This window comes from Phaenicophaeus curvirostris, chromosome 1 (genome assembly GCF_032191515.1).
Source record: "Phaenicophaeus curvirostris isolate KB17595 chromosome 1, BPBGC_Pcur_1.0, whole genome shotgun sequence".
In the NCBI taxonomy this organism is placed as follows: domain Eukaryota; kingdom Metazoa; phylum Chordata; class Aves; order Cuculiformes; family Cuculidae; genus Phaenicophaeus; species Phaenicophaeus curvirostris.
Window position 1 is genome coordinate 135715054 of NC_091392.1, and position 24595 is coordinate 135739648.

Here is a 24595-nt window from a genome sequence, read left to right on the forward strand (position 1 = left end):
ATGATAAGAACCTATTCATTCTCCCTTTCTAATTTTTAGAAGGGGGCATATTAAAGAAAAACCGTAGGTGATGGAAAAGGTTAGTCTTTCAAAATGTAAATGTCAGTACAAACCTCATGCTGTTAGCCATCCATCATATTGATTTCAAACAGTGTTCAGTTGTAGTGTTGTGCTTTAATAAATTTGACTTTGATGGGCAGTTGAGATTGATTTAATGCAGTTATTTACCACAAACAAGGCAGAAAACAAACATGTTTATTTGCCCTTGATACAGCAGGTTTTTATATGAGCTAGTGCAATCAAGCTGCTACCTTCAAGTCTTCTGATTGTTGCCTTGGCAGGCAAAAAAAAGATAGATAAAATTATCAAACATTAACAGCACAATCTCTACGTCTGTAAGGTGGAAAACCTAATGGATTTCATCCAGTATCCTTAATAAATAAGACTCTCTATGAAAAGACAATATGACAGAACACCACCTACACCTACCAGTTATTAGGTCACAATAAAATAGACTAAAATATATAATTACTATCTCACCTCATTCATGCATTTGATATTTCTTAATTTTGTCCTTGAACCAAATCACCATTCAGATAATATATAATATATACAAAAGTCTTTCTAGCATAGTCCTCTTGTATCTTCCCCAGAATTATCTAAGTGTTTGGTAGTAGAAACACCACATTACCATCAGTTGTTAATTTTCCTAACATTCCACAACACATCTCTGAAATTCAAAATAATGAATTGGTCCTGCATTTACACTACATTATAAATAAACATTATAAATATTTACAAATTAGGTAGGGAGAATTTAATTTTTTTTAAGTGTACATATTTTCTGCATTTTTTGTTTCAGTTTGAAGGAGTTCTATAAAATTAACATATCAGGAATATTTCCAGTTTAAACTAAAGTTGAATTAATTTGCTACTTTTTCAGCTAAGCCTCACCTAAGTAAGTTCATTTTTTCTGAAAGTTAACTACAGGCTTTCTAGACCATATCTGTCTCTAGAAGTGATAACATTTAAAATTTATGATTATCAACAAAGTAACAGGGCATTTGTATGCAGAAAAGCTGTTGTTTATATTTATTTCTATGGATACAAAGGTTACTCTTCAGTTGGTGAAATGCCATAAGATAAAGGGGTGAAAAAGAGTCACACCTGCAGGGAGGAGGGGATAGGACAGGTGACTTGAAACTGAGCAACAGAGGATTCCATTCCATGTGCATCATATACTTGGTATAAAACTGACAGATCAGACCTTTCGCTATTCCTGCTTTCCAGTGTCAGTGTTGACATATTGTCGTTGGGGGATTGGTTTTGTATATTTGTAATTTTGTTTTAATTTTCTTATTAGTATTGCTTTCATTATTTTTATTATTATTATTATTATTGTTTCATTAAAGCAGTTTTGGTTTTATTTACCAGCCCACAAGTTTCTGTCTCATTTCCATTTCCCCTTTTCCTGTGTGGAAATGTGTGGGATTGGGTTCACAACTTCCGACAACTATCTGCTGATCTGACCAGGGGTTGAGCTAAACCATGAAAAGGATTATACAACTGTTTGAGGTACAGGTCTTTAAAAAATGTGATTTTTGTCTTTGAAGATTCATTTCAAATAATGTAAGTTTTTCTGTTGTAGACACAAGTATTTTGGTCAATTGCTCAGAAAATTCTTTTATGGTAAAAGGACAGAAGCATGAACATCAAAAGCAACAAGTGTACATATTTTTTTCTATCTGGTTTAAAATGTCTTCACAGAAACTTCCCCTAATTATTTTTTAGAAAATCTATGACTCTTTAAATAAATGTTTCTGTCAGAAACTCCTAAATGATTTTAGTGATTGGGCTAGAACCCTAGAAGGCTCCACAGAGGGACAAATTTTCCGGGACTTATGATACTTGTTCCTAATTTTCAGTCCCAATACTTTTGCTGGGAAACTCTAGAGCCGTACTCTTCACTAGTCAATGAGTAGACAAAATGGTGTTGAAAAAATTTAAATGCAGCCAATATCTAGATGGTAGATTCTCTTTCACACTCTCCATTGTCTGCTAAAAACCCTAAAACCAACTTCATAATTCAGGTATATAATTCATAATCTCAGTTGGCATGGATCAAAGAATATGTTACTTTTGGTTCATAAACTTTTCTTGACTCCTAAGAATAAACACAGTGGAATTCTTGTATTATTACTACTGTCCTACCTACCTGAGGCATAAATAGAAAATTCAATTATTTTATTTTACTGTAGAATTTTGAAAGGCTCAACAAAGACAAAAATACATTCAATATTCTGTGATCGGAAGGGTGGAAAAATTGTATTACCCTGTTTTAGGCACAGTAGACTTCAGACACTTTTTCCCTCTGTTTCCTTCTGAGTAGTCAATGATGCTAGAAGCACTAGCTGCAGTGTTCTTATCAGGAGCAGCCTACTAAAATCTTGCTAACTTCTGCCAGTAACAATCTGTTTATAGTCTGTGATGGAAAGGGACTCCTGCTGGAAAATAAATAAGATTGCAAAATAAATGCACAACATGAGGAAGCACCTTGAGATTTCACCCAGTTAGAAAATGCTGATGAGAAATAACATCTTGCACTGTAGTATGCATCTTAAGTTTGAGATACTGTCCCTCGGCAAAATATATTTTCAAATATAGCCTTTTGTTCCAAAGTTGAATAAAGATAAGAAAATGAAAATAATTTAAATTCATATTACATATTTTATTAGTTGTCATGGTTTAACAGTGGTGGGCAGTTTCACCCCACCCAACTACTTGTTCACTCCCTCCCCATTAGGATGGGAAGAGAATCATAAAGGTAAACGCAAAAACTTGTGCGGTAAGACAGAGACAGTTTAATGGCTTAGCCAAAAGCTACATGCCTGAACAAAGCAAAATAAGGAGTTCATTCTCTTCTTATCGGCAGGCAGATTTTTAGCTGTCTCTAGGAAAGCCAAGCTCCATCAAACACAACAGTCACTTGGGAAGACAAACACTATCACTCCAGCAGTCTCTGCTTCTTCCTCTTTCTTTCTCCAGCTTCTTTTGCTGAGCATGATGTTATGTGGTATGGGTTATTCCTTTGGTCAGCTGAGATCTGTTGTCCCAGATGTGTGTCCCAGCCTGTTTACTGGCAGGGCAGTATGAGAAGCAGAAAAGGTCTTGACACTGTGCAAGAACTGTACAGCAATTACTGAATCATTGCAGTTACCAACGTTTTCATCACAAATCCAAAACATAGCACCATAGAAAGCTAGTACGAAGAAATTTAACTCAGCCAAAACCAGTAGATTAGGGTGTTTTCAAAAACTAAATTATCTTCTGGTAAAATGGCACATATGAATATGTTTGAAATCCTCCAATACTGTGTTTAGCAGCAGGAAATATATTTCTATCAGTTAGACTATCTCCTTTTTAAAAAAAGCACACCAAAACCAAGAACAACCTACTCCAGACTCTTGTGAATTTCTGGTATTTTGTTGATTTCAACAAAAACAAGTTTTGGGTAGCTTGCCTGCAATTAATTCTTAAAGGAGCCCCTAATACAAAACATCAGCCTTTTGTATACACAATCAACAGAATTATCTTGTGAAAGCTAAAAAGAAAGATCTTAATAGGAGTCTTTAAAATTGAGGAGAGCAAACCACTGATGCTTTCATTTATGGTAAGATTAATCTCTTTTCTTCTTATTTCAATCACGTCGATATAGTTTTCAGAGCAAGTAATGATGACATGAACATAATGATGCAATGGAAACACTAAGGAAATAAACTGCCACTGTTACGTTACCCCTACCGAAAATGTCACTAGAGAGACAAATGCCATAATTTTATCCAGGGCATACTGCAATGTATCTTCCTAGATAGACCCTAAGGGGAAAAACAAACAACCAAATGAAAAAGGCCACACAAACCCAAAAATTATTTATCTAGTATGCAATGCAAAATGCTAGGTACTCACATACATATAATTTATTTTTGCCAGTCTCTTATGAGACAGTTAATTGTAATTTTTTACTTTGGAAATTGTGTTTAACATCTAGCATAGAAGAAAACAAATTGTTAAATGGAACTGTAAGACTGAATTGGGTAATGAACAGTACAATGACCTAGCAGTGTCTAATTTGCTGAAGCATGTGGAAAGAAGAGCAACAAAGTTAGTGAAGTGTGTAGAGCACAAGTCTTGTGAGTACCTAGCATTAGTCTGGAAAAAAGGAGGCTAAGGAGAGACCTTTCTACTCTACAACTATCTGAAAGGGGTTTATAGAGTGGCAGGTATTGATCTCTTCTCACGAGTAACAAAACGTAAGACAATATGAAATGGTCTTCAGTTACACTAGGGAAGATTTAGATTAGATACTAGAAAATACTACTTCACCAAAAGGGTTGTCAAACATTGGAACAAGCTGCCCAGGGAAGTGGTGGAGTCATCATCCCTGGAGGTATTTAAAAGAATGGTAGATGTGATGCTTAGTAACATGGTTTAGTGGTGGACTTCACAGTGTTAGGTTAATTGCTGGACTTGATGATCTTAAAGGTCTTTTCCAACCTATACAATTCTGTGATTTTATGATTAGATCTATTTAAACTGTTGTAGCTGTAATAATAACAATAATAAAAGCAGCAGTATTTTTTTATGTCATGTACAAGGAGACAAAATTTATATAGTTACAGATAAGATGGAGTTGATACATAAGTAATTTGATACCATGAAATACACTTTTGCATGTTCAGTGTTGATTGCCAAAGTTTGGTCTTTCATCAAAAAAGCTGTCAATTATGGGAAGGCTGTATTATGAAGACAATTTTAGCTGGTCTATTTAAGAAGCCTAGTTAAAGAGACAAATTCAGCTTTGGAAATATATTCTTCTTCATCCTGTCAATGGAATTCATCCGAAGTTCAGATATCTACATGGCAGAATGACCTCTGGTCAGATCTTATGTTCTTCTTAAAGTTCAGTAATACAGGAGAACATGTGGAATTGATATCAAAGAGTCTTTGTGTTTTGAAATCAGTACTCAGGGGGGTTTAATCTAAAAAGTACTTCAAAATTTCTGATATTTATTTTAGATTGATTGATACAAAATCTGACTGTCAAATTTGAAGGGAGATGACTTAGATGTGTTTTGGATTAATTAAGATAAAAACCAGTATTTCATGGCAGTGTTACTTCATTATAAATTGAGCAATTCACAGCATTCAGCAGATAAATATCTGTAGATAACCAAGCCAACTAATGTCTATTAATCATGATGATGAACTAAATTTAACATATCTGGCTTTCATTAAAGGTTTTGATGCTGCTACCTCATCAGTCAAATAACTATGTTTAAGAAACGAGGAACTGGGTAAAAAAATGAGTAGAAGGAGTAGGTAAAGCAGAAGTAGAAGGAGGAAAATTGTAGGTTTCGTTGAGGGCTATCTGTTTGTTTCTCTATCATGAGTTCTGTTGAGCACACTATTTAATATTTTCAGTAATGAACTGAAATGACAAAAAATAATGAAATGCATTGACAATGTGAGACTGGAATATGTTAAGTTGCTCTAAAAGTGTTTTAAAAGGTTCTTAAATCCTCACTGGTTTGAGTTAAAGTGAAAAAATGAAACAACACCAACATGCATTATCAGGAATTGATTTTATTTTACATTTCTTAGGCTATGCCTATGGCTATTTGGAAGCTAGCATAAGTTTGTAGAAGAGGGAAAAAAGAGAGAGACAGATAAGTATCACCACCCTTGGTTCCAGCAGTGATCCTCTGAGTTGTCTGTCTGTCATTGAGGTCTTTAGGGGAGATGCTTTTTATGCATCACTGTTCAATATACCTTCTTCCTTATTAGCATCAAAAGCAAGAGGAGATGTGGTTGAGTTGTGGCTTCTTTCTGTGCGTGTCAGGCAGGGGTCTTCAGGAGTTCCAGAGGGTCTTTTATATCGGTTACACCTCAAAATGCTAAGTAAAAAGTTTATGAACTGGTCAAGTATGGTTTCTCCTCTACTTTGATTGGCTAATTTTCAGGACCTCAGTTCCAGATGCTGAGTCCAATTTTCATTACACTCTGTTCCCATTGTAACAACAACCAAACTTGCAGAATATCTTGTCTGGAGAATGTTTAGGGTGTTCTCACAGATCCAAACTGAAAACATTTGAGATCTGATAGAAAGTGTCTCTCAGAAGTTGTTAACATAAAGGAGGAGCAGAATAGTCTCAAAGAAGCAACAGGTTGACCATAAGGTGTGAAGAATTGGAAATAGGAAGACAAAATAATGGGAAAACAAAATAAGGACCAGTCAGTCCAATATTTCTTTATAAAACATGAGACTCATGCTTTGAGATGATAAAAAAGAGAACTAGGCAGCAATAAGAAGGAAAGGAAAGAACTAGAGACCTGTCAGTGTACTGGTGCCATTAACTGGCAAATTTAATCTTATGGCAAATATACTGTATTATATAGAGACAAACTGCAGTAATATTAATTATATATAAAGGACAGTGGTGAAACTGCATCTGTAAATCTATGGCTATTTTTGTTCCTCTGTATTCTAGGAAGTCTTAAACTGCTGAGGAGAAATAAATAAATAATAATAAAAGAAAGTAGTCAGTTATGAAAAGGAAAAAGAAGTTTAAAGTAACTCCCATTTTTGTCTTAAAGAAATGAGAGTGAAGAGGTAACATGATTACTCTCTTCTGAAATATCATGAATGAGTAAAAATAACTTAAGTGAAATTAAAATTGAAATACATGTAGAGTATTTTACCAGGTAAAATAAAAAAGTTTTAAATTAGATGTTTAATCATTAGTGACTTTATTTAACAATCCTCCATACAGGAAAAGTGAAACCAGAAAGCTAGGGTTTAAAATGAGTTTATGACAAGATTTTCATCAAACAAGTTGCCGGCCATAAGAGAACTGAAGGTTTAATGGGTTGCTTTCAATCCCATGTTTCAAGTTCTGTTAAAACATTTTGCCTTACCCATGTGTGTTTGTTGGATTTGTTTGGGTTTTTTGGTGTTTTTTTAGGGTGTTTTCCTACTTTCTTTTTAATGGAATCCAATGATGAATCAAAAATCATGGTATCACGCAGGAAACTTGTACCAAATGTCCTGAGTTCCTGTTCTTTCTCTCAGGTTCTTGGTTACTTTTTCATAGAGCAGTCAGAAATAAAAACTTCTTTTCAGAGGTCTCTTTTAACTCCTTTCAAAACCTGAAAGGACACCGTATGTGAAACAAGAGCTAAATAGAAGAAACAAGTTTTTAAAGACAAATGTATTTGACAGAAGAATAGGATATAACTTTAAAAAATCATCAATAAATGTTAAAGCTGTCTAAGCCTGATTCAGCCTTTTGATGAATTGGGAAGATTTGTTTTTCCCTTAGCAAAAGGCATTTCTCTTTCTAATTTCTAGTTATAGATAGCCTGATAAGTTTTTTTTTTAATCACAGGATTTTGTTGATTTCTTTTTTCTCTCTTACAATAGAGAATGCTGTACATATTATCAGAATGATTTATTGATTAGGTAAAAAATGAAAGCTCCATAGTGTCTCTAAGATTCCCTTATGAAAACTCTTGTTTCTGTTGGTTTGCAACTGTCACACTGTACTTGTTTTTCTTTCAATTAACCCTAAGGATAAATATTATAGTTTCTAATTGGGACATCAGAATATAGACTGACTTCATGATAAAACATCAGGGAGCAGTAAGGAAAGGCTTTGAATGGATGAATGATAGTTTTACAAAACTGCTTTGAAAATGTATACTTATCTAGTATTCCTGAGGCTCAATGTAGCTCCTAGACAGAGCACTATTACCTTTAAGGTTAATGTGGATTCCATCAACTTCATTTAATTCAGTTTTGGTTTATCAGCTTCTGAAGTCCTTCAGTTTTTTCATTCATGTTAAGTCTGCCTTCATTTGATGGCAACTTAGCTTTCAAACTCTAAAACTTGTCTAATTACATTCATATATACACAAGTTCACATTCATCATTATCGTATTAAGAGCTTGCTCATATTCTATAAACCTAAAAGCTTTTTCAGGATTTTCAATTAGCTGCCAGCCAAGGCTGTAAGCAAGTAATGTTTTCCACTAAGTGACATAAAAACTCAGCAACATGCTAGAAGTACTAAGTTCCTCAGTTTCCCTTTATAACTTCTGTGAAAAACTGAGTCATTGGTTCAGTAGTTTAGACAGAATTTTTGATCATTTTGAGTCATTCCACTGAAATAATGAGAACTTTTTACAAAACAAGTCTGTTCAGTGTACTTAATGATGGAAAAATCCTGAAGATCATGGGATGTGATTTTTTTTAAATGAGACATATCATTGAGTTTTCATTTGCTGGAAAGTATATTGGGGTGCAGCAAGACAAACATGCAACATGATTTCAAATGAACTGCTGTAAAGAACTGAACTAAAATATGAAGAAATAAAGGTGTATATTGAAAGTTAAATATATTTTGGTTTTACTACTGATGCATTCTTATTTCTGTTAATAAGACAGAACTTAGTTATCAACAGTCCATAAATTAAAGTGTTTATTGCTTTAGATCATGCACAAATTGTCAGTGTAGCTCTGGGAAAAGCTGTCTTAGTGGAAAGAGAAGACTGATAGGCATGTAGACAGTTTACACGCAAAATGAGTAGCTAAAGGTAAGCCAGGCAAGTAATCAAACCTCTTTAAAGCCTGCATTTTATCTGATTGAGTCAACATTCATAGAAAAAGAGTTTGGCAGGTGAAAATTAGGGAGAATAGCTAGCTGTCCAAAGAAAATTGCTTTTTCAATTCTCTGTAAATTGTTGTGCTCTAGAACAGTATTAGAAGCAGACATTCAAGCTGAATATAAAAGAGGTTTAAGGTTTGAAAAAGGGCAATAATGTGTGTAGAAAAGGAGTCTTCATATACACTATTATTTTATACTTCTGAATCTTAGATATCTCATGAAAACCACTATAGAAATAACTTATATAACATACAATGATTATATGAATTGTACAAATGTTAAGTAATGTAATATATAGATATTTCTTTAAAATAAATATCTTGTGTTTACACAGTTCAGGTAATTAAGTACTCATTGAAAACCTTCACTGCACTAGAGCGTTTCTATAAAGTTTTTAAGATGATACATACATGTCAGTATTATTATACCTTGTCTTCAGCTGCATAAATCAGCAAAGATCCGATAAGTAAATGAAGTTGTATTTTTTTATATCAACTATCTAACCTCATGACATACCCAGACTAAGAATATTTATACAGCAAGGGCTTGAGACACTTTTTTTCCTTTCTTTTCTTACTTCTTGGATACCAGGTAAAGGTCAAAGACAAACCAAGAAATTGAATCACAGAATCACAAAATCACAGAATGGTTTAGATTGAAGAAGGCCTTTAAAATTATCAAGTCCAACCGTAAGCTTAACACTGTCAAGTCCACTATTAACCCATGTCCCTAAGTGCCACATCTATACATCTTTTAAATACCTCCAGGGATGGTGATTCAACCACTTCCCTGGTCAGCCTGTTTCAGTACTTAAAAACCCTTTCAGTGTAGCAATATATCCTAATATCTAGAGTAAATCACAACCTTCTTGGCCACCCGGGCACAATGCTGTCTTATATTCAGCCAGCTATTAATCAACACACACAGTTTCTTTTCTGCTAGGCAGATTTCATCTCCAAGCTTGTTACATTGCATGTGGCTGTTGTTGACTACGTGCAGGACCTGACACTTAGCCTTTTTGAATCCCATACAGTTGGCCTTTACCCATAGATGCAGCCTGTCCATATCCCTCCATAGATGCTTCCTTCCCTCAAGTGGATTAACACCCCTGCCCCATTTGATGTCACCTGCAAATTTAGTGAGAGTCCACTCAGTTCCCTCATACAGAAAATTGATAAAGATATTAAACAGAACTGTCCCCAGCAACGAGCCCTGGAGAATACCTCTAGTGGCAGGACACCAACTGGATTTAATTCTGTTTACCACAACTCTTTTGGCTTGATTGTCCAACCAGGTTTTACCCAGTGAAGAGTATGCCCATCCAAGTCATGGCCAGCCAGCTTCTCCAGGAGAATGCTATGGGAAACAGTGTCAAAGGCTTTACTAAATTCTAGATAAACAACATTGAAAGCCTTTCCCTCATCCACTAGGCAGTTTATCTAGCCGTAGAAGGAGATTAGGTTAGTCAGGCAGAACTTACCTTTCTTAAAACAATGATGACTGGGTCTGATCATCTGGTTTTCCTTTAAGAGTCAAATCATGATAAGTCTGCTCCAGAGGATTCCCTGGCACTGAGATCAGGTTGACAGGTCTGTAGTTGCCCAGATCCTCCTTCCAGCCCTTCTTGTAGATGGGCATCACATTTGCTAATCTCCAGTCAACCAAGACCTCCCCAGGTAGCCACAACTGCTGATAAATGATGGAAAGTGGCTTGGTAAGCATTTCAGCCAGCTCCCTCAGTCTTCTCGTGTGGATCTCAGCTAGCCCTGTAAACTTGAGCATCTCTAAGTGGAATACCAGGTCATTAACATTTTCGTCGTGGATTATGGGAGTTCCATTCTGCTTCCTGTCCCTATTTTACCTCTCAGGGACTGGGTACCCTGAGAAACTGGTCTTACTATTACAGACTGAGGCAAAGAAAACATTAAGTATCTTAGCCTTTTCCTTGTCCTTTGTCACTAAGTTTCCCTCACATCCAATAAAGGATGGAGATTCTCTTCAGCTCTCCTTTTGCTACTGATAGATTTATAGAAACATTTCTCATCGTACTTGACCTCAGTAGCCAGATTAAGTTCTAGCTGGGCTTTGACCCTTCAAATTTTCTCCCTGCATAACCTCACAACACCTTCGTAGTCCTCCTGAGTTTCCTGCTCCTTCTTTCAAAGGCCATTTTTTTTTTTTTTTTTGAGTTCCAGTCAAAGCTTTCTGTTCAGCCAGCCTGGTTGTCTTCCCTGCTGAACTGTCTTTTGGCACATGTGTTTCCCTGCTCTTGTGCCTTTAAGATTTCCTCCTTGGAGAATGTCAAACCTTCCTGGACTCTTTTGTCCCTCAGAGCCCCTCGTGAACAAGCCATAGTTCACCATCTGGAAGTCCAAGGTGGCAGTTCTGCTGACCCTCCTCCTCATATATCCAAGAATGAAAAACTATCATTTCGTGATCACTGTGCTAAAGATGGACTCCAACCATTACATCACCCACAAGTCCTTCTCTATTAGTAAACAACAGGTCAAGTGAGATGCCTTCACTGATTCACTCCCTCACCAGCTATGTCAGGTGGTTATTTTTTACACACACCAGAAGCCTTCTAGAGAGACTAGATATTGTGAGAATTCTTCCATTATTATAGAATAATTCGTATAATAGAATCATAAAATCATAGAATGGTATGGATTGGAAGGGACCATAAAGGTCATCTAGTCCAACCCCCATGTGGTGAGCAGGGAAATCTTCAACTAGATGAGGTTGTTCCAATTCATCTATCTCTTCACTCTGGTTGGAGGGACTGTAACTGGCTCCTACCATTATATCCATATTCTTGTCCTTCCCCCCAATTGTTACCCATAAACACTCAGCCTTATTGTCCCCATCACTGAGCTTTAGATAGTTCAAACGCTCCCTAACATACAGAGCTACTCCATTGCCTCTCCTTCCTGGCCTACCCCTTCTGAAGTGTTTGTAGCCAGCCCTTGCAGCACTCCAGTCATGCAAATCATCCCACAGTGTTTCAGTGATGGCAACTATATCATAATTTTCCCTCTGCACAATTGCTTCCAACTTCTCCCGTTTGTCACCCATGTTGCCTGCATTGGTGTAGAAGCACTTCAGCTGGGGTGTTGGCTGTGTCACCCTCTCAGAGGAAGGTCCCTTAATTCCTTTAAGGTGTGGCACTGGTGTTTCCCTTTGGCCTTCCTGACCCCATCTCTACACAACTGAGCAACATCCTTATAGTCTCCCAGGTTACCTGTCCTTGCTTCCACTAACTGTGTATTTCCTTCTTGCCCTTTAGTTTGAACTGCAGGTCTCCATTCAGCTTTCCTGGATTCTTGCCTTCCTTTCCTATTTTCTTACACAATGGAAACAAGATCTGTTGTGCTGTATAGAAAGCATCCTCAAAGATCTGCCAGTTCTGTACAGCTCCCTTGTCCCTGAGAGCAGTTTCCCAAGGTATTCCATTGACTAATTCCTTGAAGAGCTTTCCTAATTTTTGCTTTCCTAATGTTCAGGGTCCTGACTTTACTACTCCCTGGACCCATATCCTTCAGGATTGTGAACTCCACCAGTGCATGACCACTGCCACCCAGGCTGCCTCCAGTCTCAATGCCACCAACTTGCATTTGTGACCATAAGGGCTAGTATTGCATCCTTTCTGGCAGAGTTTTCTATTGCCTGGCTTAAGAAGTTATCCTCAATGAAGAGTCCCCAGGAGTCTTCTGTGTTTCCTACCTCTTGCTGTACTACTTTTCCAGCAGGCATCAAGGTGGTTGAAGTTCCTAACAGGACAGGAGCTGTCAAGCACTATGCCTGCTATAGCAAAAAAATGCTTCATCAATAGGCTCTTCTTGATCAGGCAGCCAACATGATCACCAACCACAAAGTTTGTTTGGTTGCCTCAGTCTCTACTTTGCACTCATAAGCATTAACATGCTTGTGGTTATTCTTCAGAGACAGGTCTTCATACTCTATTCAATTCTTGATACAGCAGGCAATGCCTCTACTTCTCCTTCCTCACTTGTCCTTTTTGCACAGCCTATAACTGTTAATAGTCACACTGCAGTCATGGGATTCATTGCATACCTTTCAGTAATGGCAGCTAGGTCACAGCTTTCTAGCATCATGTCGGCTTCTGACTCCTCTTGCTTATCCTCCCATGCTGCATGCATTGGTGTAGATATAGTCACAACATTTAAAGTTTTTTATTAGATAAGTGACACATGAAATTATAGCTGTTGTGTGTATGTAGGTAATCCAACTGATTTCTAGGATACCCCTCTTCTACCATCCTATCCATGGGCATTTCTATGAACGCACCTGAAAACAGCAGTCACAGCTATCAGTACTGTAGTTTACTAAGTTTATCCAGTGATTGCACCCCTGTTCATATGTACCAGGATGAGATTCAATACCATTCATTTCTTCACAATGGGTAGGCTCTAAATACAAAGTCATAAAAATCAGTATGGAATGGCACGTGAGATGGAATGTTTCTTCACCAAAATCACTGAGGGATTTCAGGGATTTTTAGTCTTTAGTAGAACACCTAGCTTGTAATCTGCCAAAGAGATAAGAAAACTGGTTTCATCTTTTTTTTAGTCCCAGCAATCACTGTGATTACCTGAAGTGGGAGACTAGAGAGATCAGACCAGTCCAATTACACACCACGATATTCAACTACTGCATTTCTCTAAGTAGTTGCTCTAGAGAAGGGAAATTACAAACTTTCAAGACAACAAACTTTTTTTTCTTCTACCTTTTGGGTTTCTTTGTAGTTATCCTCACACTGAACAGAAAATGAATGTCAGTAGAGTAACAAGTTTTTAACAGATCTGGTTGCAACACAGGGCCAGGGACAAAGAACAGTCCTCTGATTCATGTTTCAGCTCTACTGCTCGCTATATTACATAGGCTTGTCTCCATGGATCATTGTTAAAGGAGCATTTCTGGAACACAATGTTCCATTGCACCTATGCCAGAGGAGACAGCTCTTAATGAGTGGATTTTCAAGCAGTTCTGCCTGTCGTGATCTGAATAAAAATTTTAAAAATAATTTCATTCTTAGCTATTTTCTCCTAGGTTCATTTTAGAACTTCTCTGAGGTTTGGTTTGATTGGTTTGGGATTTTTTCTGATTTTGTTTCTTTTGATGCCTTCCTATTGCCTTAGTTTGGTTTATAACCTCTTTATTAACACACATAAGCTTTCTGCAGGTGTTTTTGGTTTTGTTTTTTTTTTGTGTGTGTGTGTGCATTGCAACTTCCTCCTTTTGTGTTTTTACTCCGTGTGTTTCAGCAATAAAGGAACATAAATGCTATTTTTTCCTTGGTTTTCTCTTCCTATATTTTTCCTCTTACAGTATCTATCAATATATAAAAAGGCACACATGCACATACACAAATCAGATCAAATACCTTGCTGCAGCACTTCAGCTGGAGTACAGTGTCAGACAGAAAAATAAATAATAGATATATACACTTTATTATTTCAGAAAACTCCATGCAGCTCAGTACATGCACCAAAGTCCCTGCACATTTTATACCACAGATCCAAAATAGTCAAAGGATTTTACTTCACATTTAAGCCCAGAAATGTTTAGTAAGTCATCCTGTGAACTTCTTACACTGAAGGGTAGTGAATGAAGTCTAAGATCTCTTCACAAATATCCCTGTCAAAGCATCAAAATTTATTCTCTATCTGCTTACAAAGTAGCATTCTGCTCAAGATAAAAGATGTAGAAGTGCAATTAATGAGGTGAATGACACATTACACCAGCTATAGGGAAGGGTGAATTTACCCTGACTGAAAATAACAAATAGAAAGAAGAAATAGTAATAAAAGACAGTGCTGACTCTATTCAACCTCACAAATAGTTGAGAGGATTTTTCTCTTATTATGTTGTTAAAATCCTACTGTTATTATACATTATCAGAGGAGCAAGGCTGTTAGATAAGCACTTACTCTTCACTATTAAAAATGGAATTTCAGAATTTTTGATTTTCAATGATTTTTTAAGAATTCAAGGAACACTTACTTAAATTTAGTAAGAGGTTCAAAGGACTGGAATATCAAATTAAAGCAGTGAACTGGATTTCTCTACTCAGTAATTTTTTATATATTATTCTCATACCATGAGGGTAACTAGAGCTGAGACAGACGGCACAACATGTAGGTACATGTATAATACATACATTGTGTTCACACTCCCAAACACTTACCTTCAAAATAATCTGTGGCTATTGTTGAGATTCACATTAACGTCCAGGCATGATACAGATACCACTTTTAATTGCTGTATCATTCCATGCAGACCACATTAAATAGTTTTATGATACTTTTAAGATCAACTACCGGGATACTTTTGCAGGCTGGGCTTACTCTTAAAATTAGTGGATCATGTATCAAAAAAGTTCAGACTGACATAAAATTTCAAAGTTTCCTTACCCTCCTGAATGACCACCTGTAGTGCTGGATATTTTGCATCAGTTATGACACAGAAGTTGAACCATATTTTATGAATATTTTCTACACCAGTCAGGAGAGTCTAACGTCATGACTTTTGTCACTCAAACTCAATCCAAACCTCTGACCTAAAGGTATGAGTTGTTATAAAAATGAAAAATAAAGGGGAAAGTTTTGGGGAAAGACTTCATCAAAACATTTTAAGATCAGCTGACAGGTTGGACCTCATCACCACCCCCCTCCTCATTTTGGATGTCATTGGGTAGTATTTTTGTGTTGTGTGTGTTATATTCTAACTTCATGCTAGCTATCACTATCTTTCTGTACTTTGGTCTTAATTACATCTTTCTTACCTGCGTATCTCCTATCTATGTTCAGCTGTTTGCCTATATATTGTTGTTTAACGTAATTTGGCTGACAGTGTTTCACCTCCAGCCACCACCAAAGCCTTATTTAGTCACAAATTGTTATAATAAAATTGGCTAATGTGTATATATACAAGTCTCTGGAAGCTTCATAAAGAAGAAAAAGGGTTAATTTAGTGACAGTGCCTACCAGGAAGGCTGGATAAATCATAGAATTAACAGAAGACTATCCAGAAAAAAAAAAAAAAGGGTAAAGGGCAAAAAAAAGGCAAAAAAAGAATGGAGAAAAAAAAGAAAATGGGTTGGAGAGGCACTTTAAATTAGAAGTCATACTCAGTTGCATGAGAAAATACAGTTGATGAAGATAAATAGAATGATCCTGCAACAATCCAGTTTGGGGGCAACAGTAACATTTCATTATAACTTTTCTGCAAAAAGGAAATGTTTCAACTAACATACTGCCTCCCCCCACCTGCCTGAAAAAAAAACCAAAAAAAAACCAACCAAAAAAACAGAAGAAACACTTCCTTCTTTTTTTTTTCATTTTAGTTCAAACTTTGAGAGTATCATTACACTTCACATATAACCCTGTCCATGAATAGGTTTGCTCCACTAAAACAATATGTTTTGTTGCACCATACTTAAAAAAGGTGTAGCAGAGTTGACTGGTTTGTTTATTTGTGCAGAATTCCCTTAGACATTTTTCCTGTATAGGTGTAATTCTTTTCAAATCTATAGCTAAAGCAATGTACTACAAGAGATAAAATCCTCAGGGAATGTCAAATTAATTATTCAAGTTCATAAAAAGAACTCCAGTTCCCAACTAAATGTATGCCTCAGACCCATTAAACAATAACCAATTGGCCTAGAAAAGTACTTTGAGAATATTAAAATCCATATGGTTATTATTTAATTGGGGAAAAAAACCCAAAACAAATGCATTCCTGACTAAGAAAACTAAATAAATCTGGGCCAAAAAATACTTTACTGTGAATTTGTTATACAAAAATAGATAAATCTAATGTGCATGGATCATTATATTGTTTCTAATAACAGAAGCTAGGGTTATTTAAGCTTAAGGTCCCTTGTGGCAGAAAATACAAGAAGATCATTAAGATTAAAACAGCTCCAGCAACTTGTTATCCTGATTTCCCCAGAAGGAATAGATCCTGGTTTTACTGCCCAGAAAGTTAGCCAAGCTGTTCAGGACAGCATGAAACAATATGTAGAAGATGAACTCATTCACTGCATCTCTGGAGCACCTTCAGTTGGCAAAACTCCTGAGAAGCGTTGGAAAAGGTTTGCATTTTCTCAGATCTGGATGGGATTCAGGGAAAGGAGAGCACTGGTGTTGTGACTTGCCCTTTGCCAGTAGGTCAGTACCCCTGAGGCATAACTGAAGGTTAGTCTACAAATGACCTAAAGACAGAGTTGTTTTTTTATATATACTTATTGTATCATACAAAGTGCATAAACCATCATGCCTTTGTAGATAAACACAACTGAAAAAATGCAGAGTCTATTTTATATGAATTTATATTAGGTTGATCCCAGTTCTCCCATGTTGGACTTTATGGACATCTTATAGAAAGTTAGAAGATCTTGGCAGTATGCTCCAGTATATCAGTTTCAATTTACCTGATGGAAGCAGTATAAAGGGAACCTAAATTAGCAGGAGTCTGACGCCTGGGAATTCTTACACTATAAGGTCACATAAATCTATGGAAAGTAGCATAGTAGTTTTTCATATTGATCTTTCCAGTATGTTTGGAGGGACTGATTTAACCAAGGCCAAAGAGCAAAGTTAATGGTCTGGTGTCACTGATCTCCACTATGTCTGATTCTCTTTGTGTACAATTTTGAGATCACAGAAACAAGGAAAACCAAAAGAATCTGAATTTCTACCAAGCTACACAGTGAGAAAACAGGGATTCTCAAAAGTATTGTATGAAAAACACCAGTCCTCAGTCCTAAGTTCAGTTTTAACATGAGAAGTCAGGTCTTTCAACTCTGTTGGAGCAGAGGTCAACCAACAACATATCTGTATGTAAAGTTAAACTCTACTAGAGGCAATGGAGTTATAAGAGGGCAGTCAGTGCCTACATTCACAGATAAGATTAGATTTTATGTAAATACAAGGTAGAGATAAACTTTCAGTTACTTCCTTTTAAATTCAATTAATTTTCATTCATCACCTTCACACTCTTTACAGACTGAATATTTTGGTATTGTGTTAGTACAAAAAAAATATAATTTCAAAAGAAATGTCACTATGACATGTCTTATATACATACAAATGACAAACAAAAGTTGAATTTTAATTATTACTATATTTTTAACTTTATATTAACATTTACATTTACATATATTTCCAATATTGAACGTCCCACACTTGAATTAGTTTTGGAATTTATCCTCCATAACTTTAGATAATTGTTATATAGTTGATAAATCCAGAGCTAAAATTCTAGTTCCCTGAGTTTCAGGACAAGTTTAAGCAAAGGGTTCTCACTTTCTATAACTAATGGCCGAAATTCTCCACGTGAATGTGCTTTTGGATTGTATACTTCTTTCCATTGACTGCAAAGGGAGCACAGAATTATTGTCTCAGATAAAAATACCTCTAGGCTTAAAAAATTTTAGGATTTATAAAGATGATTGTAGTACTTGGTAGAAAAATAGGTGAAGCTACCTAAAGGATAATTAATTACTTTCTCTGGGATTTCAGAAGGTAGATGTCCATTGGATCTGCTTTGAGAGTCTATAGGTAGGGTTCTATGAATTCCCTCTCAGTTTCCCACTGTTTTTTAAATGTGTGAAAATAGATATCTGATCAGAATTAGGGAGAGGTTATACATCACTATTAGGAATCTAGTATCTGAATCTACATTTAGACCAATTTGATACCTAGCAAAACACTGATGAATGGATTTAATGAGAGCATTACTGATCATGTAACCAGGACACACTTCTGGTGTAGTTTGAGTATAAATTTTCCTATTCCTTTAATAACAAAATCAGATCTATTTCATCCATCTAATTTTGTTTATATACTTATGTGTGTGTTGTATGCATGTGTGTTTCCTATATAATTAAGACATGCAAAAAAATTAAAGCTAGTAAGAACAACAAATTTTGGTTTATGTCTTCAAAAAAGAGTGACATCTTTGAGAGTGGAAATTATATTAAATATTATTTTTTTAAATTGGAAAAATAATTTAGGAGCATGTAATACATTAAAATTAGGTCATATTTCTTCAGGTCTTCTTTCAATATAACTTTCTTATAACTGAAATGTAAGTTTTCTTTAATTTCACATACATTACATATTAATCTTTTGCTCTGTGAGTCTGGATCTTTCCTTTTTTTTCGTAAAACATGCAAAAGAAAGACTTCAGTTAGAACAAACTGCAGTTATTATAGTCCCACTTCTACCTCAAATCTTCATTAAAAGAATAACTTGTGGGTTTTTTGGTGGTTGTTTAGGGCTTGTTTGTTTGTTTCTTGGTTTGTTTAAAAACTATGCATTGAATTTGTGTTACCAGTAAAGGAGAGAGAAGTCTAATATTTGCAATTTCAGTTGAAATTAGCATTTCTTTCTTACGAGTTTCATTTGGTATCCAACAAAATTCCCTCTTTTCTTCATTTGTTTTATTTTAGATTTTTTTTTGCTGTTGTTCATAAAGAGATTAAGTGCCCTCCTCATTTAATTAAAAATAGTTTTTCTTCTTTTTTTGTTTGTTTATTTTTATAGGGAACAGATTACAGGAAAGAATAACATTAATTAATTAACTTTAAGAAAATTGTTTTCCATAACTTTGTGGGATTTTTTTCCATCCATATGTCTGGGAGATGTTTATTAGTTTTCTGAACATTGCTAGGGATTGACTACCAAAGTACATTGCCTCTGCCTGCCTACTTACTATGACTGGCTCTAGGATTAATGGAGAAGCCTGGCTTCTTGTGATACCTGGTCGGAAAAGAGTAAATCTTACATAAGCCTCCATCATGGGGTAATGTTGTATTAATTTTTTGAACAAAAATTCTGAGCAGACATCCAGATTATTTTTTCCAAAGAAATTAATATTTCCAGAATTGATCATGAAAAACTCACAAAAATTCAGAATTATTCTAATTGCTTAAATATACTATCCAAAATCATCCTCAGCACAGGTAGTATATGGATCTGTTAAAGCAAGTCAAAGGAAAGCCACAAAGATATTCAGAAAGCTGGAGTATCTCCCATACCAGGACAAGCTGAGAGAATTTGGCTTGTTTAGCTCAGAGAAGGCTCCAGGGAGACCTTATAGCAGCCTTTCAGGACTTCACGAGAGACTACAGGAAAGCTGGGGAAGGGCTTTTTATCAGGAAGTGTAGTGACTGGATGAAAGGCAACGGTTTTAAGCTGAAAGACATTAAAATAAAAAGATTTTTTTACTGTGAAGGTTATGAGGCACTGGAAGAGGTTGTGGATGCCCCATCCCTGGAGGTGTTCAAGGCCAGGTTGGATGGGGCTTTGGGCAGCCGTATATCATGGAAGGTGTCCCTGTCTATGGCAAGGTGAGTTGGAACTATGTGTTCTTTAAGGCCTTTCTGTGTTAGCTGAAAACAAGCAGAGAGCAGGTACAACCAAAAAGTCACAGATAAAATGAAAAGAATAAACTTATTTCCATTACTCCATGACCCAGGGCAACTCTGAAAGAGCACCCAGGCAGACGAAATGTAAGCAGGAATATAGGCACGATGGAGCTCAGTCCTTGCTCACAATCTAGGACAACTCTGAAAAAGCATTCAGGCAGAGGAAATGCAAGCAGGAATGCAGGTACCACAGAGCCTGGTCCTTGCTAGAGTAAGTGTGTGTGTAGCCTGCCACTTTGCCTGCATTTATATTTTTTTCCACTGTGCTTTGATCTTTCTCAGAGCAGGGCTGGAATCTCAAGCATGTTTTCTAGGATGGCCCTGAGTTTCACAGGCCTAACTTACCTAAACACAAAAAGTTCTGCTTGTTAAGCACCCAAGACTAGGCAATGATTAGCATGATTTATGTGTTATAATGCATCCCAGCTGCAAGATCATGTGCGTATGTTTATAGTTCCTACTCGCCAAACTACTGTTATATTTCCACACCTTCTAACCCAAATCAGTCTATGATTCTACGACTTTTTTTTTTTAAAAATTTTTATATATCAATGTATTAGGGATGAAATTACATTAAAGACTACTCAATCATAAAAAGATCAGAATGGAACTTACGGTGACACTTCTTTTCAATAAAAAAAAAAAATAAAGCGCTACTATAATAGAAGACTCCCCAGAATCAGCATGCTGAGGCTTTATGTGTGAGAGTAGGAGCACCAAGAGCAAGAGAAGAGGGGCAAGAGAGGCACCCATGGCAAACCTCCCACTTATAAACACAGCATTACATTTGTGATATAGAAACCTTAACCAGTTTAGGTCAGCTGTTCTGGCTTAAATTCTCTCAGCTTTATAAATTTTCTTTGTAAAACATGAAACTGAAAAAGTCCTTGATTTCCTAAGAACAATAAACACCATCAGTGTATTTTTCAGCATTCTTCTCATACTAAAATCTAGAAAATCAGCAAGTGCTAGGAAGAAAATTATCTCAGCCAAGCACAAATTTTACCTTGCAACTAATAAAAACAGTATATGTTATCAACATTCTTCTAACAATAAATCCAAAATACAGTATTATATCAGCTATTAGAAAGGAAATTAGCTCTATCCCGGCTGAAAACAGGATATATCTAAAATACAAACTTTGATGACTTTAATCTGTAAAATTTATATCTAGTTATACACAGAGTAGGTACAGGTCAAGAGACCAATTTCAGAGAAACCAGCTGTGATTGTTACAAGGTTAAGGGCAACTTTCAGAAAACAGACTTCGAAGAAATCTGATAAAAATGTTACCAGGGCAAAGAAAGGAGAGTATAAAACAAACATGAAAATAACTAACAGTAGTAATTTTCAGGACGTTATTGAATCTGCCCTTGGGATTTCCTTAGAAAGAAATGCTTCAGGTTCTCATCTATGCTGGATTGATGGAATGTGCTGTAGGTAATTAGATATTGATTCTAGCTGTCAATGTATATAGCACCTATCGTTCATTGCCATGCAATGCAAATTGTATAAAGTCTGAATTAATCTTGGAACTACCTTTAAGTAATTACATTTTAATTACATATTGCTTACCTCTAAGAAAATTAATCTGATTAGAAACTGAAGAGTGTAAGAAATTTTTAATGGTTAAATGACTCTAACATTAAGATCAATAACTGAATTTTTCTTACTGTTGGTTTTCAGATATACATGTACTTGTAAGACTTTCTGATCTGAAAGTGTCTGATCTCATTTGTTAACAGCCTTCTGCAGAAAATATGTCAATAATAATCGCTAGAATCAATTTCAGCTTGATTGGGTTTTTTGAAGTTACTTACAAGATCAATGTCTACTTCCATCTGTAATGGCTATTGTTTTTAGAATTGTTAATGTAACCTTATAAATCTTGCATTATTTTTCATTGGAGTGAGAATCTGTGCTCAACTTCATGAAATTATTCATTTTTATCTTACTTAAATATGATTTTTCTCTAATTTAGTCTAACTGAATAAAATAAAAGATCAAAGCCAAACAGAGTTGCTAGAAGAAACACATAAAGTTCTGAAGAACTGACTAAATATGCTGTTAAGTTGCACACATGTATTTGACATTTTGCTGGTATTAACATAGGCTGACTTTTTGGTCTTGACTGAGTCTGTGCACATCTCTCCACAAATGAAGAATGGAGTGTACAGAGCAGGAGGTTACTGCTTAAATGTGTTTTTTTTTTGTGAAGGTAGATATCATATTGAATTTAAAGCCACAGGTAATCAGCTTTCCTTTTAAGAAACAGGTTTTCTTTATTTATATGGTTAAAAGGACTGGAAAATCCTAAAGTTGTTTCCTTGTTTATTGCCACAGTGTTTCACTACCTGAATGAATTAAGGACTTTATTTTTCCTTTCTTAGCAAGTTACAACTCTTTAACATATTTAAAGGTCCACAGGAGCAATGGCATTATATGGTTGAACACCTTTGCCTTTGGATCTCATACCTAATCTACATTACAAAAAGTTAAATAAAATAAAATAAAATAATGTATTATAAAGAACTTTTCTCCTCTTATTTTTTGCTGCATTTCTGAATTAAGGAGCCTACTGATGTGAGTTTGGAGTATTAACATAACTATGTAAGTCTTTGCAAAACCTGTGCCTCAAATTTTGCTTAAAACAACTAATTGGGAAATAGCAATTCAGTAAATCACATCGATTACTTTGATGCATCACTTAGATGGTGGTTGATCAAATGGTTTGAGCCCTGAGTAATCTTCTGAAAACAGATAATTTCTCTGTTAATCCCACAGAATATGTACAGGATCTTAGTCTTCTCCCTGTTTTCCTGGAAATAACAATAGTATAAAACCAGAATTTCCAGACAGTAAAAGAGTATGCAGTGCTTTGTTGTGCCAAAAATCTGTTTTCCAATGAATGGCTCTCAATTAAAAAACCAAAACCGTACAAAAAAAAAATCCAACCAAAAAAATAAGGGGGGGGGGAGATAATGATTTGAACAGTCCCAAACAAAAGGATTGCTGTCTTTCCATCTCCATGCAGAGAAAACCAATTCATGTTGCAGTCTGCTCAAGGCAAAATAACAGTTTTCCTGTCACAACAGTTGATGGAGTCAGTTAAAAAGTGGCTGTTAAGTTCACATAAACTGGAAACATTTTTTAGGCATTAGCAGCAGCTATGATTAGATATCTTCTCATTCCAAAATTTGTCTTTTGGTGAGGGTCATATTAAAAGAAGAATTCAGATTTTATTTAGAATTACATTAAAATATGCTAACAAAATTTCTGCCTTTTTTTATAGGTTGAAAGATCAGAACCTGAACAGTTATCTGAATAGATCTATGGTTCTATAATTCTATGAAATATACAGTTACAATCAGTAGCTTAAATAATTTCATTAGACCTTTGTCACTGAAGCAGCCACAAAACAGACAATCAGCCACTGAAAATAATGAGCATTTAGCTAGCATTCTAACAAACAAAAAACTCCACAGCTTCAGATGTCAGTTGAGAATTATTACTACACAACTACCTTTACCTTAAGAATTCCTATGTTTTGTGAACTGTCCTTTAGGAGGATGACCCAAAACATGCACAGTCACTCACTCACAAAAGGAAATCTCTTTCTCAAGGATACCCAGAAGACACAATCACTCACTCAAAGTGGTGAGGGCTCATTCAAGGATATATTCAGAAGATATAGTCATTCATTAAGAGGAAGGCGAGAGCACTGAATCCCAGGGAAGTTACTTTGGTTGAGTCACCAACCCTGGAGGTGTTTAAAAGGCATGTGGATGAGGAGCTCAGGGACATGATTTAGGAGTAGACAGGTACGGTTGGAGTTGATGATCTCTAAGGTCTTTTCCAACTGAATGATTAGATGATTTTATGATTCTATATTCCAATCCAAGTGGAGAGTTTCCAGTCACAGTCTGCTGCTCCTTGGAGAACCACTCAGAGGAGTATCTCTGATGGAACTTTGTTTTATTCCACAGATGACTGTGATCTTTGGTCAATCTGATTGGCTGTGGGCCCACATCTTTCAGGACTATATGCCTGGCATCAGTTCTCTACCTCTTCCCTACACCTAGTTGTGCCAGCGATGGGGAAAAAGGGTTTTCAACAGTCAGAAAGCTGTTGTCTTTCTGTCTTTGGCTGACTTGGCACTTGTCAGGTCTTTAGTAGGCCATAGTCTTTATTGTACCCTTGTCAGTGTGCTTGTGACTGTCACACCCTTGTCTTTGGAGGAATTAAACAAGATTGGATTGGTGATAAGAAATAAGATCCTATTTTGTAGTAATTGTCCTACCACTGAAGACCTGTAGGAAAGACCTAATATAAGATTATATTGTATATGATAAAGATAGAAGATTCCCAGATGTCAACAAGTATTTTGTTACTAGCTTGCAAGTAGTACAAAAACTCG